The 18,360-nt window shown below is 41.5% G+C and overlaps 1 protein-coding gene across 9 annotated transcripts in view; it reads left to right on the plus strand.

The window, feature by feature from the left end:
* The first annotated feature begins 860 nt into the window (after nt 1-860).
* The window catches only part of LOC117253627 (myosin IXB), a 60,375-nt gene continuing 42,875 nt past the window's right edge, over nt 861-18,360 (plus strand). For all 9 annotated transcript variants that reach the window (XM_033621190.2, XM_033621191.2, XM_033621193.2 and 6 more), the window contains exon 1: nt 861-1,000. The gene's annotated coding sequence lies outside the window, so the exon portion shown is untranslated. The remainder of the gene's footprint in view (nt 1,001-18,360) is intronic.

Raw genomic sequence — 18,360 nt, forward strand, 5'->3', positions numbered from 1 at the left:
AAAAAAATTGCCCCCAAAATGCAATACCTAACTGACTAACGAAATAAATAAATACATGAATAAAAAAAATTAAACAAAGTAAAAGCAAACTATGGAGTCTGCTAAAAATACGAAAAAGAAAAAAAATGATCTTTGTCAATTTTGATTTTGCCCCAAAAATGCAATAAATAAATAAAATTAAATAAAAATAATAATAAAGTACGGGGTCTGTTAAAAAAAGACGAAGAAGAAAAAGAAGAAAAAAAATATTTTTGTCAATTTGTCCCAAAAATGCAATAAATAAATAAAGAAAAGAAAAGAAAAGAAAACAAGATAAAATAAATATTGTTGTTGTTATTTTAGTGTGGATATTAAAAGTTTACTTTGAATAATTCCGTGTTTGTATGATAAAGAAGAGGAAACTATGAGGAAGTAATTCATGGGGACAGAAGTGAGCCTTTGTGGCACCGTGACGTACCGCCACTGTGAACCTGCAGAGGTCGCTGCTGTGTCACAAACGGCCCGGAGCAACAGGGTGCCTTCATTGTACTGAATCTGGCTGCTGCCTTTTTCCTCAACTTTTTTTTCACCGCCCAGACTGCTTCTGTTATTTAGGCATAGAGAAAGGAAGTAGCGACAGGCTAGCTGGTTAGCCGGTGTGAAACCACACAGTCTGTCAGGAAAGAGTGGACCTCCGGGTCTATTTTATCTCAGAGGCTGCTCCTCTTTGTGTAATTTAAGCGTACGAGACGGTTATTTTGTCGGTTCATTTTTTCTTTTTCCAAACGGTTTTCAAACCGTCAAACTGACTCAACTCTGAGCTTTGTCTGTCTGGGACTCCACCGTTGTTAGCCTCGTTCATACGAGTCAGTGCTGGTTTCATCAAAGGGAAAAAGCTAACCACAAACTGAAAAGCTGCGTCTTGGTTTTCATTTATTTTTATTTTTTCCAGCAGTTGGTTGAATCGTGGGGAATGCAGTCAAGGATTACTCCGAGACAATGAGAAAAACAGCCGGTAAAGGTAACGAACGTTAAAAGCTGTTTGCCTGTACACTTGGCTTTGTACGAGCCTGCTCATTCAAGCTGTAACGTTATATTTAAAAGTAATGTATATGTGGAAATATTTTTGGTTTACTGTTGTCAATATATATGTGTTTCGTGTTTATGGCTACTAGACACTGCATTGACAGTACTGCTATAGGAAGTTATTCAGTCAACGTCTCGTAACGTTAACCAGTTTAACCGTTCTCTGTTGAGAGGAGTTTCTAAGGTCCCATTTTAAGACAAAATGGAGATAGCTTACTAGCTGCCTTTCACAACCGTCCTGGCTGACTGCAATGATAATTGTTGTAACAGCATGTCGCCTGTCTGGTCAGTGTTACAGAAACATAGTTGCATCTAGTTAGTGTGTGAATGAGCTGAGAATGTAGGCTGACTTGTTGCAGTGCAATGTGCCCAGGCCTGGTTGATAATGTGACTAACCTACATGTCAGTGGCTTCTTGTTGTTTTATTGGAGTCAACAAGGCTCTCTTGGATTTCACACACACAAAAAAGCTCCACACATTGTGGAGTTTTGTTGCAGACTCTTTAGTCCTTGTAATAAATCCAGCTGGAATTGTCTAGAAGGGGGCAACTACAGTTTATCCAAATTACCAGTGTATCATTACTGTTATTATGTGCCCTCCGTGGTGGTGCACAATTTATGGCTACAGTACAGTACAGTACAGCCATACTGCCAGTGATAGGTGAAGTAGTATAATACAGCCACAAATGTATTTAAAGTAGAGCTGCAACCATTAATCAATTAGTTGAACAGCTGTCTAATTCTAGCTTCTTAAACGTGAATGTTTTCTGACTACTTTACTCGTCTATGAGAGTAACATAAATGTCTTTGGGTTGTAGGCAAAGTGAGACATTTGAAGACATCATCTTGAGCTTCGGGAAACACTGATTGACATTTTTCTCTGTTTTCTAACATTTAAGAGACAAAACTAATCAGCTAATCAAGAAAGCCATCAGCAGATTTATCGACAATGAAAACAGTCCTTAGTTGCAGCTCTGATTTAATGCGGGGACATACGCCGATCAGCTGAAACATCAAAACCATTGGTGGGTGAAGTGATTAACATTGATCATCTTGTTGCAGTGCAGTGTTCTGCTGGGAAGCCGTGGGTCCTGGCATTCATGTGGATGCTTCTTGGTGTAGACAAAACAAACCCCCTCATGGCAACAGCACTTGTCGATGGTAGTGGCCCCCACACACAAAAACTGCTCAGGAATGACCCCAGGAATGGGACAAAGAGCTCAAGGTGTCGACGTTGCCTCTAAATACCCCAGATCCCAATCTAATCGAACATTTGTGGGACGTGCTGGTACTCCAGAGCTACCCAATCCATGGTGGTGGGTCCTCCTTGGGCCTGACTTGGCTCTGACCTGTCAAGGCATGGACACGGGACCTCTGGAGGGTGTCTGGCACAAGGGCGTTGGCTGTGGCTTGTGAAGTGGGGTACTAGCACATCCCACAGATGTTTGATTAGACTGGGATTTGGGGAGGTTGGAGGCCAGATCAATGCCTTGAGGTCTCTGTCATGTTCTTCTGGCTACGCAGTTTTTGTGGTGTGGCATGGCACATTGTCCTGCTGGGGGGCCACTGCTACTGGGGAGTGCCGTTGCCATGAGGGGGTGTACCTGGTCTGCACTAGTGTTTGGGTGGGTGGAGTGTGTCAGGTGGCATCCACATAAATGTCAGAGCCTAAGGTTTCCCAAAAGAACATTGCATTGTAACAAAATGATCAATGTTGTTCACTTCACCTGTCAGTGGTTTTAATGTTTTGGTCGATTGGTCTATATTGATGCAGTATTCCTGATAGGTGACAGGTATTGTCTTGGCTTTTTATGCTGGCATCCTGATATAGGTTAGAGCTTGTCTTTTCCCATACTTAATTGCATAGCAACTAACTAACCACATTCTTAACTTACTTGACTGTCTGGCTGAGTAATATCAGCCATGACTGCCTCTGCTTACCTTTCCTGTCATTGCACACTAATATTAATACCGCCCACCCTGGTTTGTGTCTGTGACCATGTGAAACTAGTGTCATCATGTCACTGTAAAGGTAAACAATTAGAACTGGTTAGATATGGTGAAGGTCAATATCACAGTATTTGTTGTTGGATATTATGCCATTTTGATTAATATTTTGACATGACGAGATGTATTGAGTCACATATAAAATAATCGGGCTGAGGCAATAATTTCAGAGCTGTTTCTTCCATAAAGTACCACCTTGGCCGGACCTTGACAAAATCTTCCACACTAGCGGCAGGACCAAGCTCTCTCTACATGACTAATGTCTGGGTGGTGGAAAAAAGTTATCATACATAGGAACATTGAAACTACACACATATGCACTTCACTTAGAAGTTCCTCCCCGTGCTTGTTTCCCTTTTTCCATTTCTGTGATTTACTTTGGTCTGAATGCTGTCGTGTTCTTGCAGTGGCCTAACGAGCAAGTAATTTCCCCATTGTAAAATAATGTATACACGTCCTTCCATGCTTTAAAAGCCTTAAGCCACATGTTGTGACTCAGGTCTTCAGGAATGGCCTGAAATAAGCAGACTAAAGAGTGGAAACGTAAAGCCTAAATATTCACCTGCTGGAGGGTTATGGGATGTCCGACAGAAAATGTACTCTGTGACCCTGCAGAACAAGTAGATGGGGCATCAACTTTAGTTTGAGTGTAGCTTTCTGAACAAGTGACTGTTGAAAGTCTATTTTAATTTTATATATTTTTAAGGCTTTACTTTACTTTCTTCTCAGATAACACTTAATAAGAACATTGAAAATAACAAGTCATTTTTCTACCGCAAGTGGATAAATAATTAGACAGATAACTAAAACAAAACAGTCAGGGACCAATTTTCATCAGACGTTTTGCATGCCACAGTTCATCACTGAACTACAAAGCCTCTGTGCAGAATATAAATTCAAGTGACATCTCATTAAAAAGACGAACGCAACCAGGCAGCCTTTTGAATTAAATCTTCAAGATCAAACTCAGGAAGTGACATGGAACACAATATAATTATATTAAATTTATTAACATATTTGATCTTGCATGACTATTATTTATTTAAAAAAGCACAATAGAGCTATTAAATATTACCTTTATGAGCATTGCAGAGTAATGGTGTTGAAACACTGTGTGTAACAATATCAGTTGTAATGGGCACATTGACAGGGGAGGTGTGTAGACGTGTGGTGGGTGTGTGTGCAGCATCTGGAAGCCCACTGGTGGTGTTGGGCCTGCCAACAGCACTATGCTGTGGATCAAGCATCAGCATATTCAGTGCAGTCAGCGTCCCCATCTGTCATATTCGAAATCTAATTAACATCCCAATTCCTCAGAGAAGGCTTAAGAGTCAAATCTCCATTTATTAAAATGCTTCTTGTCTCACAATTTCATCTATAGTAAATATTTAGAAATGTTAAAGGGAGGAGATGTGACTGAATACAGGTATTATTAAGGTATAAACACACAGTGCTGTCTAAACGTAATGAATGGCATTTGAACGACAGGTGTAATATTTACTTTCATTTAATTATTCACTTGAAGGACATGTCCCAGTATCCTTAAATTATTTTGTACAGAAAACCCCACAAAGAAATTATGTTGCATTAAAGTTAATTTTTTTTTATCCCATACCTCCTTAAAGTGCTTCAGAACACTTAGGCAGTCCACACAGGACGGCTCTCTGCCATCTTTGGAAGAAAAAGGCCATATGGCCCCCTGCTAATGGTTGGTACTCTGCAAGCCCCACTGCGGAGCTGACAGTGGTTGAGGACAAGAAGGGGGTGGGGGAAGGAAGACCAATTACATCTCCTGCTCAGCCTTGAGTGGTAATTGGTCTACACATCCTGGCGGATGCAATTGTGTGAAACTGCGGAGGAAAAGATAATTGCCTCAATCATAGGTGTGCCAATATTTCTCAGAGGAGAGATTCAAGGGTTTCCTCAGACTCAGCTTTCATATTCAGCTTTATTACATTTATTTTCAACTGCTAAATCTTAGCTTGTGTTTTATTAAATATTAATATCCTCACAAACAACACTATAAATCAGTCTTATCTCAGCTAAGCCCGAGTCCAAAGAGCTGTTGGTTTTATCTGCAGAGGCTGTATGATTGTGTGTCTGTGTTTTTAATAAATGTAGCTGTCTTTGTCCTCAACCTGAACCACTTCAGAGGAACTGCTGTTGTTTCCTAATTTGCTTATCAAGCAAGCTGCTCTGTGTGTGACATCACAAACGCAGCCAGCAAGATATTTTAAAACATGTAAAATGTTTTGTAAAGGCAACAACGATGAAGTGGTGGGCAATGAATGGCAAAGAAATTGCAACGGCTTATTTATACATTCATGTCTTAGTCTTGTGGTTAGCTACATATGAGCATTTTATTTTTAGCCGATTACTTCAGAGGGTGCGGGGGCTGTTTTTGCCTTGAAGATAATGAAAGCAACTTTGTGGAGGTTTCAATTGATCTCTCAATACCTCTGTCAAGTGTCGTCAAATGTTTTGGGTGTTTGCCGCATTTCTTGGAAACTATTTTGTTTCTCACAGCTAGTTTCAGCCTGAGGTTGGGTGTCTGTGTGTAACATCTGCAGAATGTGCAAAGTTGGCTGACGTTTTCTTTTCCAAATGATAATGAAAACATAAAATACAGGTATATGCCTTGTTTTTGTTGTTCGTGTGTTCAAAGCAAAGACGCAGTGTGTGTCTAAGCTTATTCATGTGAGTTCAGGATTAGGCTACTGTGTTCCTCTTTTTATTTTTGGCTTCAGAATCTGACTAATTCAAGTCTCTGACAGAACAGGGACAGAGGAACAGGTCGAGCTATGGTGTGCTGTGGCAGCAGAGGGATTTCTAACGTGTCCCTTAGCAGCATGCGTCGTCTCTATATGCAGCTGTGTGCTGGGGTAAGATGATGTAGGCTACCTGTGGAATGACGCAGACACCTGCAGTCCCATGGCGCTGCAGAACAGCCTCAGTAAGTAGGATACGAGTGTTGACCTAGTGTCAGTCTGTTTGCTACTTCAGAGGTATAGTAAAGGGCACATTGCCAAGGGCTTGGCAGGCAAGTCAGACATGTAGAGGCTTGTATTTCTATTACATGCGTGCTCATCAGGAAGAGGTCTGTATCACTGTTAGTTACACTGCTGCTCAAGAACACAAGGGTGGGCTCGGTTGGGTGTCATTGTGCCTTTTGTAAATTTTTGGGCGGGTTCAATAGGGCAGAATCTTTCACTACTCAGCTGTCGAAAGAGCTCCATCTCCATATCTTATCACAGATGGTGACAGCTGATTTCAATACGCTGAGATGGGTAAAAACTGCCTATCCGTGTTTTCAGTAAAGCAAGCTGGGTAGGTGTATGAAGACAGAGGAAGAGAGAAAAGGAAAGGAGGAGGTCAGAAAGGAGAAATGGGACACCGGTATGTGTGCGTAAGTGTGTTCTTTTGTGTACATACAGTGTGTTAGCGCTTAGTCCAATAATGTGACAGGAATGCTCCAGGGTCCGCCTTTCTGTGGCGAAAGACGAGGGGAATAAATAGCCTTGCGTTCTTCAGAAAGCTGCTAACTGAGCTTTGCAGTGTGGATTTGCAGTGACCTGTATTTTGTAGGGACTGCACCAGATGGAGAGTGCAAGCAAAAGAAAGTTAGCAAGAGAGTAGACAAGGAGAGAGGTAAAAAGAGGGAGAGTGGTGAGGGTTTAAAGTCATCAGTTCCACAAACTCCTTGGTAACTTGGCTCTTTCAATGTGGCAAGCTGAATTTATGGGTTTTTTATAAATAGACCCAGCTGTAATGATAGGGTATAAGTGAGGAAAAGGCAGACCGACTGTTTAGGGATGGCCTACTTACAGTGCATTTGTTTGTTGTGCCTTCACTCAGCCATCATTGCAGGGTCCAAACACATCAAGTCAAGATGATTGGGATCAAAGCTTGATTGTGATGATTATGATTATACCAAATCTGCCTGTTTAGATTCTGATTATAGGCACAGTTATAAGCCAAGCACAAGTTTTAACCAAAATATACAACTCAAGAATTTTCCACAGTGAAGTGAAAAGTGGTCTGTCAACGTCACGGAAGACATTTATATAACCATTTAGTGACTTCATTTAGGCTAGGTTGGAATCTACGTGCGACATCTCTATTACTCTCTGTTGCATAGTAATCCTCAAGAGTTTACAGCACCTGCTTGAATCACATTACAGATACCAATAGCTCAACAGCCCTGATTTTTACGATCGCAACAATTGACTCTTTTTACGTAGAAGGGATAGTTATACTCTTTTTGACATGAGGTGGTGTGAGTTACAAGTCTCCGTTAGTGATTTTTATGCATGGACTTTTGCTCTGGCAGAGACTTCTGTGGTTGGAGATCTCCTAGTAAGAGCCTGCAACTTGTCAGCCAAAAAAATGAGCAGCAGCCACACAGGGCCACCGAACAAAAACATTTCAGCTACAAAAACACACAAAATATTGTAACTATCCACAATAGATCACAACATCTTTCTCAGGATTCCACAGTTTGATTCTCTTCTTAGACCCATCTGGAAATCTTCCATGCATCAATATCAATACTGGTCAACATCACATGCAACCTGTTTGCAAAGAGATAAAATCCAATCTATGGTTATATCTCAGAAGTCTGACATATTGAGTTAAAGCCTCTCTGTCATTTGCTCCCTGCCCCCCCGGCTACAGTGGTCACCCTCAGGAAGGGGACTGTGTGTGTGTGGATGCAGATTGACTGACTAGTTGATGGCTGTGGTGAGTGTTATAACCTCCCCCTCCATCCTCTCTGCGGTCACTGATCCTGTCCCTTGGCTCTGGATTATGGGCAGAGAGAGGGCACACCCAGAAGCTCTATTTGCTGTTAGTCTGCACCATAATTCAGCTCTGAAGGTGACTGTCAAAATTGGATCATAGCTAACAAGGGCCAAGCGGATACACCTATCATTATTATTTACCTAAATCCTAATGACGTCTTTGTCAGCTCCTCCTTGGGTTGTAGGAAAAAGACAAAAAGTAGCCAGAAGAGTATTTAGCTGAGAGTTTTTTAGACTAAATTGCACTGAATTTTTATATTTTGTTTTCTAAAACACTGCCTCCAACAAGCACATCCAGACAACCATCATATGCTTTGTCTTTCACTGCAGCCAAACCACAGAAGTCACTCAAGTGCCATGTGTAACTGACTGTGAATTCCTGAATTTGTAGTGCACACATAGCTTTACTACATTCTGAAAAAGATGATCCCCTGCATGTATGATGGAGATAAATATGCACATTACATGATATCTATGTAATGACTAGTGAAATTGAAACACTCCCTGCATTTGCATGTCCCACAAATAATGTAGAGATGCAAATACAGAGGAAGAAAGAGATTTAAGAATGAACCCGAAGTCCTAAGACACTAAAGGGAATGATGCAGTCCCTGATCTAATAGAAAGGCTGGTCCACCAAAATCCTCTCTTAAAGGTGTAAGTATATTGGCACAAATTGGGTTGGGCTTGTTTACATCTTGGTTTAAGAGTGACGGAAAGGAAGTAGACTGCCAGCGTCATTCCTTACTCACTCCTTTTGAAATTCTGTGAGGAAAAAATGAATGATCTCAGCTAGGCAGGGCGGTTGAGGTGACAAGCCATTCCCATTATATGTGCCAGGGCAGAAGCATGGCAGCGGGTTACAGAGGACAATGGCGGAGGTGGCACAGTGTTGGATTGGGGCATACAAGGTCCGCATAGCATCCCTTTATAGTGCATGATATTTGTCTTTCTTATTAGTTCTAAGTTAGATTATGGTGTTCATTGGCTAAAATGCTCATCAAAACTTGAGAGTAAAATTGGATTGCATGATATAATGTTCCTGTGTCAGTGAGAGACATTGCATTCTGTTTACTCCACTTCACTCGCATATTGCCATGATTACTGTTTAATTGGATTATTTGTGTATATGTAAACAATCATTAACAAAACTGGAAGTGATTAGCTTTGGATTTCTATGTGATGAGGCTTCATCTTCTTTGGAAAACAAATGCAACATAATTAATGTGAACTACTTTTTTTATTGGTACGCTGTTATTGTCATGTATGTAGGCTTCGACTTACATTTCCAGGCTAAATAATACAATGTATATGGGACGTTCTTAGCACTGTCTTTATGTTCAGCATAAGGATAGGACTCTGCTCTGTACGCCTGCCAACTGCAGCCCAGCCTTACCACTGGATGCCTGAAGGGCTGTGGAGAGTGACAAGGGAAGTGAAAGAGAAAAAGCAAAGCACAGAAGTGCAAAGACAAGGGAGGCACAGATGGGGGAAAGAGATGGAAAGAAAGAGACAAGCTGAGGGTAGATGGAGAGGGAGATGGAGTGGGAACAGTAGACCTTGGCTGTGCACTCTGTATTGGCTGGGCGCTGCTCTGTTCTGTTTGTTTTTGCTCTATTTTTACTGTGCAGTCTGACTGTGGTCACTGATGAATGACTCCATATGTAAGTTTCATTTTATCTGACAGAAATCATTCAGGAAGTTTGGCCCAGGTGGGAGTGTTAAGAGACATGATCTGAGAAGAAAGGGACAGTAGAAAAAAATATTTGGAAATAGCCTTTGTGGTGTTGTCTTTTTATTCTGTATTGTTTGTTGCATAATTTCTGTTCTTTAATACAGACACTGTCCAGTCTGCTTCTCTAAAAACAATACAGATGGGTAGATTTAAAGAAAAAAGGTTACCCAAGGCCTAGATGTCAGAACGACATTATCCTCTCTAAGATGCTTATCATCCACACGTTGCTGTGCGAATCTGCCAGGCCACCCAAACATCATCAGGACAAACCCCAGGGAAGATTGTTTCATTAGATTATACTAACTGCACCACAACAAATACTCTACTGTATATTCAAATGTCGGAGATTATGCTTTTCCCGCTTTTGTTGCTCTCCTTCATTTCATATCCTTCATTACAAGCTCTTTTCTGCTAGCCCTCCTGCTGCTTTTTGTCCCACTTGTAAGTTCAAGCTTGGGCCAAGGCATGTATAAAAGGTAGGATGAGTAACATTACAAACACTGAGGTGTTTTTTGGATTGATAGCCTGTGGTTTGGACACTGCTGTTAGCCATCCACACTAAAACACAGCCACAGCAGAGAGAGCAGAGGCTTTTGTTCTAGGTAGGTTAGATATTTCTTTCCTCTACCTGTGCCTATGATTATAGACAGAAGCACAGAAGCAGTTTGGCATTGCACCCTGCTGTCTGGGCTTTTTTTTTTTAAAGTAGGGAATAAAGAAAATGTGTGTGGCATGTGTAACTGGCAGCAGGACTAAAGGATTTGAAATAAGTATGAATTTGGTGCAGTGCAGTGACTATTCTGGTACTACAATGGAGTCATGTGTTTGGGAAATGTTTTTAGAGCAGGGTACCCCACATGAGTGAGCGTGTACAATAATCCCCTCTGTCTGCCTCCTTCCCTTCACTTCCTTTTCTCCTCTTCCTGATTTCTGCCTGCAGCTGCCCCACATCTCCAGACGGCATACTGTATGTTGTTTGTGCGTGTGGTTTGTCACACTGGGAAGGAAGTGTTTCCGTAACTGGAGACCATACTGAGCAGATCAGCTCAAATGCACCTGAATCAAATAAACACATTGTGCAAAGTATTAGCACTTATTTTAACAGGCTAAACACATGTAGGGCTGCAAATAACAATTAATAACCTATTCATTAAAAATGAATCTGTTGATTATATTTTTGAACAACTGATCAATCATTTAGTCTATAGAATGTAAGGAAGTGTGAAATATGCCCATACAGTCTCCCATAGCCTAAATTGATCTATTGAAATTACTTGTGTATCTGACCAACACTCCAACAAACCCTTATACCAGCAAAGATTCCCACCAGTTTGTTTCAACTCTAAATTTTGGGTAGTTTCCTAATATCATTCAGCTTCCTGCCTAGCTATTTGCACTACTTTGACTACTTTTTGCTAGCTATTACAGCAATTCATTATATATTTGCCACCATCACTAACAGCGGAGTTAAACTAACTGCTCTGCAAACTGAAAACTTTTACAAATATAGTTTTAATAATTTGTTACGAGATTTTTATTTTTTTTTTATCTTAATAGTGTTTGTGTTGTTTTGTCCACTCCCTGAAAGTCTGTAAAACTAATTAAGAACATACTAGTGTCCTACATGTCATCATTTAACTGCATTTGTACACCGCTGGTCTAAACAAGTCCATTATTAGTCCAACATGGCTGAAATGACGGGTCCGGAAAACTCTCCGGAATCCCTTGTCACCACCAACCAGCATGGAATCCCAAAACAGCCAATCAGACTGAGCAGAGACCTTCTGGGTTGCATTAAGTCAGACATCCCATGGCCTCACGGGTCTGGTGTATTTCATGTGGACGCTGCTGCTTTGAATCTAGAGTTTCATCTCATCACGCTGATTGAAAACATATATTTCTCTACACCATTTCGGTTGCTATGCATCATCACATATTAACCTGTGGATGAAAGAACCTTGGGATTTGAGTCTGTGCGAGGCAGAGGTTCAAGGTTAGGATATTATTTGGAGGGAATTTACATGTGTGTTTGCATGTGAGCTTCGCTGCGCGCTGTTACAGACAAACAATACAAAGCATTTATAATATCTTGTGTTAATTTCAAATCTGTTCTGTTGGCTTTTCTTTGCCGCTCAGTGGGGCATGCCCTCAGGTCTGATTGACTGGACGGCAGACAAAAACACCAGGACATGATTTTATAGTAAGCAGAGTTCCCTCAACACTGAGCTTCTCCTCCACTCCCCTCTACTCAGTGTGGTTTGGCATCTGGACTGAGTTAAAGCAGCAGTGCCAAATGTTAGGCGGTGGGGAGCAGAAGGGGGTAAGCAGCGGGGGGTCAAAGCAGAGGCATTGGGGGAGATTTTGTTAAAGACAGTGGTATGACAGGAAAGATGTAGGGAAGGGGGCACAGTTAAGGAAGCAGTTGAGAGCACAGTGGTCCAGCTGAGGCAGACGGCTGGCGAGACACGGGGGAGTAGTGTAAGGCTGTACCCAGGCCTCTTGGATTACTGACCTGCTGTGAAATGTACATAAAGTAGGAGTTCATAAAGCTGTGGCTGGAACTAATGTTGGTTTGCTTGAAGCAACAGTAGAAGGGGCTGACGCGTGGAGGTCTTGGAGGAGCAATACATCCATGCTTTCAAGTTGTTTTCACAGTAGGTTGTCCAGTATGTTTACAGCTGAATGATCTGTGCGTGATATGGGGTCATACCTACCTCCGAGCGATGTCAAATGAACAGCAGCCTGCTTCAGTTTGTCAATACATGACTCAGACACATGATATTGGGAGTGGCAGATCAATGGAGTGCACTCAGATGGCCATGTAATAATTGATTAGCATTGTCCATGGCAGTTATGGTAATTTGTTGTGACAGACAGCTGGCTAGCTCGGGTATAGCTGTCTTTGTGATGGGGGAGATATCATGGTGTTGTTTATCTCTCTCAAAGACCTGCCGCTGTGCAACTTGGCTGTAAGACCAAGCAGCATCTTTGATGTCTTTCTCTGTACTTTATACCCCCTTTTTCTAGCAGCTTACTTGTGGTGGTGATGAGGATTTTGACCATGAGCTTGGGCTCCATTTTGAAGGAATAGGGTGACATCAACAAGTCAAAGACTGGATCCCTGCGGCTCCTCTCTCCTTTATCCTCTCCTTTAGACGGAGGCAGCAGATGCTCCTCAGCTCTGGTTTTATTGTTCATCGCTGGCCAGCCTGGGAGCTGACTTAAAAAAAGGGGGGGAGGAGATGAGCTTTTAGTGCCCTTTTTCTTCTTTTTCCTTCACTCTCCTCATAGTTCCCTCTCAATCTGTGTTTGTCTTATTGAGCCTAGTTGGTGTCTCCTGGATGAGTTAATTCCCTGATTGAGGTTTTGGTCCCTTTTAAACAAAAGGCTGCATCTTTGAATAGGCCACATGGCTCCAGTGGGAGGGCTCTGATCCATTCACAGCCATTTTGGGTGCATCTGCACTTCCTATAGAGCCACAACTGTGAGGCTGATTTACCACCACTCAGCAGCAACAGGAGTGATCTTCCCCTCTCTCTCTATCTCACAAGTCCCGAGTGCATTGATGAATCTCTAAACGAACACACGCATGCACACACACACTGACCAAAACCTTCAGGGAGCTCACACAAACAGGCACACACACACATAGAGTAAATCTGTACTTCCCTTGCTTCTGCTTCTCATTGTCCCCAGAGGACAAAACAGGCCACTTTGGCAAAGAGCCAGCCCCTCTCATCTCCATTAGGTCATGCAGAGAGAGTTGTAGCGGTGATGGATACCTCAGTGGCCCTCAGCTGCACTTTCCCCTGGGGAGAGGAAAGGAGCTTGGTCTACAACATTGCAGCCAGTCACACAGATGTACTCTGGAAGGGGAGTAGGTGGACCTGGGGATTTTGAAATGTTTGAAAGTCAGTGTAAAACAAAATGATTACATTTAACTTGAGCACAGATGTTCAGATTGTTAACCCCACAAAGCCTTCGGCAGGTCCGTCATTACAAACACATGTTGTCAGAAAAGGCACAGTTTAAACCCACAGAGCTTTGATTTGAATTCTGCCAGTCTAACACCTTGGTTGTTTTGTGAAGCCATCAGAAATGTAGTCGTTTTGTGTGTGAAACTGATTTCCCTGACGCACCCCTTGTTACTACATAGTCCCAATCTCTCGTCTCTACAATTATACCTAACTTGCTCATCCTTTCTGAGTCAGATTCAGAAATGTCTGCTTTACGACACTCATGACTGTAAGTGCAGCCTTGCATTTACTCATTAGGGCTTGGTCCTCCAGAACAAAGATGAAGGGATTCCTGTTGCTTTCTTTCTTTAGGCCATGAGAATTTTTACAACTGAATTCAAAGTGCTACTGATGTTAAAATGTCTCTTATAAGGACTCTACATTCCCACGCAAACTGTCTGTTGATACCTTTGGAGTCAGTGTTGTTTGGTTCATGAATCCCCGAAGGACCCCTCTGAAGTCTTATTTAAGCCTTTATTGAAAATATTTTTATTTGATTGTTTTGGAATTTGACTGATCTTTGAATGATTTCTCGTGCATGAAAATTTGACCTGCATGGCTGTAGCTGTGGTTGAGTGAGTAGACCATTAATCACAGGGGTTTAGGGCCCAATTCAGGGCTCTTGCGGTCTGCTGAGTCTTGTCCTCGAGCAAGACACTGAACTCCAAATTGCTCCTGAGCTGAGGAGTGTGTATGGAGGTGAGCATGTACGTCAGTAAGTCAATTAGGTTTTTTAATTTCTCTAGAAAACTATGTAAGGTAGAAAGAAAATGCATTTTCCAGTTTCCAGAGAAGTATGTAATGTATAAAAACACTAGTGTATAGGGATGAAACGTATGATTTTCATTATTAAAGCCCAAGGTGCCATCTTAAAGTTATTTAGTTTGTCTGACTAATACTTTAAAACACCAAAATTTGCACTCCACAATCACATCAAATAAAGAAAAGCAGCAGACTCTCAATTTGACGATAGGACATGTTTAATAATGAATTGGATATTAAAAATGTTGCAGTATATTTTCTGTTGATCAAGTAATCATTTCATCGATTATTTCAGTTCTAGTAGTATATAATTTAGTCATGTATTACCTGTCATCTGCTAATTATCAATAATTTAAGCGTATTTGTAAATTGTTCATTTTAATTATAAGAAGAAGAACAATTACATGTCAGGATGGTGTACATCACTGTTGGTGGAAATGCAAACAAATGTGTGTAAACTATAGAAGCACTCAAAGTTATAGATAGCTTTTGAGCATTTTTGAAAAGCACTGCAGTGATTGGCTTCCTCAAAGTCCGAATAACAGCCCTCTGGGTCGTCTGACTTCTGTCATTGTAATGTCATTGACTGGGCACGTCCATTGTAGGAGCTGCTTGTAGCCCTGACTCATCAGATTTATCAGGCGTCCTGAAGGGGAATGCTGAGAGTCACCATATCTTTGGTCCACACTCACTGCTGACATCACATCTGGCTTCCTTCTGGATCACCTCTTTGTGTACATGTGCTTATTAGAGTGTGAGGCATACAGCAAGACTGGAGGAGTGAGAAGGACAGATAACGTGGAGAAATGCAAAGCGTATTCAGCTGAAGCTCACTGACCTTGTATGTGTCATTGGGTCATTCACTTCCTGCCTGATCATTGAGTCAGCTGGTGGTGTCTCAGCACTGACTAGTTTCTCTGTTTAAACAGTCTATATATATGAGTGTGAGTATCAGTCTTAGGAGGCCCATTAGGGAGAAAATTTACTGTCTGTAGCACAGACTAAGAGCATAATACTCAAGGCTTTCATACATCTCTTAGTGAGATCCTTAAACACTACAACAACTGGCCATATAAAGGCAAAATATTTCTTTTCTCTCTCCACTAATTGGCACTCTAGACTTACTATTGCTCCTCCTTTTAGTCCCTCTCTGGGTGGAGCTTTTCAGTACCTCTTTGAAGTTGGGTAAGGAAGAAAGAGGAGGAGTTGAGAGAAGGTGGAGTATAAAACCTTGTTGGCATATTTCACTCCTGTCAGTGACTGTCAAACAACTCCTGCTCTCACTGCCAACTCAACCTGCAGTTACAATGACAGTAGAGGAGTGCTTGTATATTTTTTCTCAGTTTGGCAGTTACTGTTCTTCCAGTTTCTCTATAAGCATGAATGCGACACATTTTTATTTACATATTGTGTACACTGTTGCTCTTCTGAAAATTGTGCTGGTCAGAATTATAGCAATATAAAATGGGCTATAACTTTCTGTGTTAACAGCACGGCTCAGTGAAATATCAACCCCAGGACGCCTGTCTCTAATAGTTCCCCTGTGACAGAGGATTGAAAATCAGTGCAGCAGTCCAGACATGAACATGTGTGCTCCAAGACAATTACACATTAAAGGAAAGTTAAACTATAAGCCCTCAATTAGTAGTTTTACTAGCTGTTAAACCAATCGTACTGATGGTGCGATTTCTGTTGTTTTTGATAAATCAGCTGTAACATCTCTGTGTGCAGGTCTTTATCTATCTTACAGATTAATTTACTGCAAGATTATTCTCCTTGACTGGATAATGAGGGGTTAGGTGGGATGAGGCTAGTGAGTCCACCAGGGATAAGAGGTACCGCCTTTAAAAAAAAAATGGCTGGTTTAAGGAGCTTGTTAGTTGTTAAAGCTCCCTCCTGCCCTCAGTATGCAGCTGAAGAGCCCCTCTCCACCCTTAGTTGTAGTCTTGTGCTTTGGTGTCTTCCCATCAGCCCGCAGTAAGCAGCTAAAGTGCCAGTCTAAGCCTACGCAGAGCAGACAACCCCAGGTCTTATCTGAGGAATGCTGGGCATCCTTGTAGAGGATCTCCTCCGCAGGGAGGAAGCAGTATTATCTCAAAGCCTCCGTCTTCTTTGATTGTCCCCTAAGACCTCTCTCTTTTCTGTCTCACTTTTAGATGCTTACTTTTCTCTCTTTCACTGTCTGTCCTTCTGCCTCCCTCTTTTTGTCTTTGTTCGCTTTTCTCTCTGTCACTACCCTTTTTTTCTTTCTGCACAGACACACAAACTGAGATGAAATGCTTACACATACTGTACTTTGTTCTTTTGAAAATGGTTGAGAGAGCAGCTCAGGAGTTAAAGTAACAGATTTAAACCAGACAGGGCCCATGATCGGGGATAATGATGATGCTGTCTTTTGTGGTCTCTGCAGTTCTGCATGCCTTGGCATTTTACGGGCTTGCATGTTTTTGGGACTGTGGTCAGCTAGCCTGGCAAAGGCACAAACTCATGACTCTCAAGCTGCTCTATTTTTCCTCTAATTCTCTGCTGTGACCTAAATGATTCCAGAGTTGGCTTTGTTAAGATATCTTTGTTGCTGCAGTTTTGTGTTTGGTCCATTTATAGTATGTAGAGCGCTTTGTCCTTTTTTAATGTGTTAACAACAAATTCAATTATGCTTGTGCACATAAAGGCAAAAAGAAAACGGTATCTGAAACAGGCTTGTACAATACAAAAAGATCAATAATGGCAACTCCAGATTGGGTAGATACACCCAACCAGTTATGAGCAGCACCATGTGGTTTGGTTTGGTTGGGTGAGATTTTGATTTTTCTTTTATTGATAAAAGCTCCCATGGTTTATGTTGCCCACTAGCTCACCTGGTAGAGCAGGCTGTGTCCTTGTTACAGCAGCTTTGGGTTTGATTCCAACCCACAGCCCTGTGCTGCGTGCCACCCCCCTCTCTTTTCCCCTTTCATGCTCTATCTGTTCTATTGAAAAAAGGCAAAAAGCCCCAAAAAATATCTCTAAAAAGTTCCCATGGATAAACAGTAGAGGAAGAGACAAAACACCGTCTCTGCTACCATTACACAACCAGATATTTTTGCACAATTGAAATGAGCTATCCTCTTACTGAGCTTAACAGCTAAATTGTAAAATAGCACCTTATATTGTATGTGTGTATTACTTATGATCTACAGAACTCATTTGTTTATAATGGAGGAATGCAGATCTTGATTTCATAATGCACACAAAGGTCTGCGAGAGCCTCTTTCCCCTTGGCGTGCTTTTCTGTGCATATCTCAGACTATAACATTTCTTGTTTTTTAGGTTAAGAAAATAAACTGTCTGCTTGAATGATAAAAGTGATAAACTGTAGCACTCAGTGCTTTCAGGACTCGACCCTGGATCAGGTTACCAAAGCGGGGCAGTCTGCCTGCCATACAGTGATTTAAACCAGGTTCCTGTTTCCCAAGGGGGACTTACAGCGTACACAGAATACATTACTGATGCGAAGCCCCGCAACATGATCCATCATTAGAACAAACTTTACCCAGCTGCTGTCCGTGTGATTCACACTCACCTATAGATCACTACTATTCTGCATTGATTTTTGTAACAGACAGGATTAACCTGGATCATATTTCTTTTGGCTGTGGTATAGCTGGATGTTACACTGACTCAGTTCTAAAATACCTCAGCACTACTCAGAGAGTTGCCTTTAAATCTGTAAAGTTGTCCAAGCTTTTTGTTCAGCGGCAGTGAGGTAAAGTCAGAAATAAATGAGTAGAAAGGATGTTTAAGTGTTTGCCGTGGTCATTTGAGTAGTACAAATGAAAATGGTGATTGTTGTTAGTTGTTATGGTGGAAACACATGTCAGTGGGGCCATAAAGTTTGTTACTCTCTAGTTTGAGAACGTCATTTTGACCAATTTTTACACTTATATTTTATATTAAAAGAAAAATTGCCTTGCCTTTTTAACTCGACAGAAACAAAA

The sequence above is a fragment of the Epinephelus lanceolatus genome, chromosome 6 (genome assembly GCF_041903045.1).
Source record: "Epinephelus lanceolatus isolate andai-2023 chromosome 6, ASM4190304v1, whole genome shotgun sequence".
Taxonomy (NCBI): domain Eukaryota; kingdom Metazoa; phylum Chordata; class Actinopteri; order Perciformes; family Serranidae; genus Epinephelus; species Epinephelus lanceolatus.